Source organism: Nematolebias whitei, chromosome 3 (assembly GCF_014905685.2).
Source record: "Nematolebias whitei isolate Nwh7 chromosome 3, NemWhi1, whole genome shotgun sequence".
NCBI classification, from domain to species: domain Eukaryota; kingdom Metazoa; phylum Chordata; class Actinopteri; order Cyprinodontiformes; family Rivulidae; genus Nematolebias; species Nematolebias whitei.
The window spans coordinates 51,065,688-51,068,746 of NC_056500.1; the positions used below are offsets into that span (position 1 = coordinate 51,065,688).

Sequence of the window (3,059 nt, forward strand, 5' to 3'; positions counted from 1 at the left end):
GTGGAAAAAGACAATTCTCTATGATCATTACTATTTTACAAATGTTTGATAGTCAAATTGTGTTAGTTCAAACAATGTTTACATGTTGAAGTGAACTAATCATTTTAATTAACTGTGAAACAGTATAATGATTGTTAATCCTCATTCAAAGTGAAATCAAGTTGGAATATGTTACAGAGTAATGATTCATTTCTTGATCGTCTGTTTGAAGTAAGTTGTAAGTGTGTCGAAGTTCAAGTTTCGGTCAACTGAAAGTTTACTGAAAAGAAATGTCATGTTTAACTTTTACAGCAAGATACTGGAAGAGGTGACTCCACGAAGTCTGGTTCCTTCATAATATCTTTCTGTCTGTTCTTAAACAATCTTAATCTTTTCCTTGACTTTTCATAACACCTTACATCACAAAACACACCTCTGTTTTGGTCCATCGACCAATCAAACTCCCAAACGAACCGGAAGTAGAGCCCTTTAAATGTTGGCACTTCCTAGTTCAACCAGAGAGTTTGGTGTTCAAGAGAGTTTGGAGTTCCAGGATGCAGAATGCTGGAATGCAGCATGCTCAATACAGCTGCCACTAAGCTGAACCAGAGACGATTTGGGAATTATGAACTTCTGTTTTGGATAACCTCACGACTCCAGAGGTTTTAGCTGTTCTCACGGAGACGCTGAAAGAGTTGAAAGGAGAGCTCTACACCAACGCTGAAACTATCATCTGCAAGGTAAAAGAGTCGATCTCAACTAAGCGTACCGTTGGCCCAAGCTGGAAAAGAAGGAGCGTGTTGGTTCTGGTTAAAACAAATTCCCTCACACATCTCTCTGTAGATAAACTTCATCTTTCCATCTTAAACCTCTCCTATCTGCTAGCAAATTAATCCAGATGTTTTTCAGAAATGTCTGTGGTGAAGCAACGGAAAATCATGTCCGTATGGTTTTCCTGGTTGTAAAGCTGATTAATTATGTCGTTATTCTCAATTCTTGCCAATTAATGTAAATGTGTGATGTGTAAAACTTGATTATGTTAATAAATGACCCACTGTCGTGGTGAGTCAAAGATAATTAACGTCTCACGTCCACATTTTATTAGATTCAATGCACGTACATTATACAGTCCAGAAAAATGAAATAATCCGTTTTAACAGTATGAATATATCTCATCCATATGTTCTACTACAACTATGAGATATATTCATACTGTTAAAACGGATTCTTTCATTTTTCTGGACTGTATAATGTACGTGCATTGAATCTAATAAAATGTGGACGTGAGACGTTAATTATCTTTGACTCACCACGACTGGGTCATTTATTAACAGAATCAAGTTTAACACATCACACATTTACATTAATTGGCAAGAATTAAAAATAACGACAGCTATTAATCAGTTTACAGGAAGTGAACAATGCGGCGATCGTTCTCACTTCCAACAAAACAGCAGGTATTACCACTCGGCGGTGGTGAAAACTTTGCTTCAGACATTTCTAAAAATATCTGGATTAATTTGCTAGCAGATAGGAAAGTTTAAAGATGGAAAGATGAGGTTTATCTACAGAGAGATGTGTGAGGGAATTTGTCTGTTTTAACCAGAACATGCACGCTCCTTTGGAAATCAGCTTGGCCCAACGGTACGCTTGGTTGAGATCGAACTTTTACCTTTTCTGAAGATAGTTAAAGCGTTGGTGTAGAGCTCTCCTTTCAACTCTTTCAGCGTCTCCGTGAGAACAGCTAAAACCTCTGAAGTCGTGAGGTCATCCAGGACAGACTTTCATAATTCCCAAATCGTCTCTGGTTCAGCTTAGTGGCAGCTGTATTGAACATGCTGCATTCCAGCCGTCATGAGCTCTGGAACTCCAAAACTCTCTTGTTGAACTAGGAAGTGCCAACATTTAAAGGGCTCTACTTCCGGTTCGTTTGGGAGTTTCTGATTGGTCGGTGGACCAAAACAGAGGTGTGGTTTGTGATGTAAGGTGTTATGAAAAGTCAAGGAAAAGATTAAGATTGTTTAAGAACAGACAAAAAGATATTATGAAGAAACCAGACTTCGTGGAGCCAATTCTCCAGTATCTTGCTGTAAAAGTTAAACATGACATTTCTTTTCAGTAAACTTTCAGTTGACCGAAACTTGAACTTCGACACACTTAAAACTTCGCTCATTGAAGACAGAAAATCAAGAAATTGAATCATTACTCTGTAACGTATTCCAACTTGATTTCACTTTGAATGAGGATTAACAATCATTATACTGTTTCACAGTTAATTAAAATGATTAGTTCACTTCAACATGTAAACATTGTTTGAACTAACACAATTTGACTATCAAACATTTGTAAAATAGTAATGATCATAGAGAATTGTCTTTTTCCACTTGATTAATTCAAGAAAGAAAGTCTCAGGATGGGTCAACCTGTATTTCTGGATTCAAATCAACGAAATGACAGTTCTGTCCCAAATGATCCTTAGGTCAAGGTTTTGACCTTCAGGCCTAGTTCACTACATATTTATAAGACCGAGATGAACACAGCACCTCAGACTGAGGAAGTCTTTCGGATGAGAGAAGAAACATTTCTACATTTTTTTGTTGTTTTGCTTTGTTTTGTTTTTTGAATGTCCAGAGAAACAGATTTAACTTTTTTAGATGAAGCTCTCGACCTTGAACTCTCTAAATGGTTTTAAGAATCTACCATACCATACCATACCATACCAATTTATTTATAGAGCACTTACAAACAGCAACAAGGCCAACCAAAGTGCTGTACAAAAGAAAACAAACATGCACAGTGGACAGGAAAACATAAAATAGAAATACAGATACAAATAGCAGCAGAAGCTAACTTAAACGGCCAACAGAGTAGAGAACAGACCAGACCAAAACAAATCAGAACGTGTTAAAGGCAAGATAATAGAAGTGGGTCTTCAAGCGAGACTTAAAGACTGAGAGTGTGGGAGCCTGCTGGACACTCAGTGGCAACTCATTCCACAGTCGTGGACCTGCAACAGAGAAAGCCCTGTCACCTCTGAGCTTACGACGGGTTTCTGGGACTGAGAGAAGCATCTGGTCTGC

General features: G+C 37.8%; 1 protein-coding gene across 1 annotated transcript in view; it reads right to left on the reverse strand.

Moving 5' to 3' along the window:
• herc2 (HECT and RLD domain containing E3 ubiquitin protein ligase 2) overlaps positions 1–3,059 on the reverse strand; it is a gene marked incomplete in the record, with an annotated part of 472,599 nt that overhangs the window by 253,292 nt on the left and 216,248 nt on the right.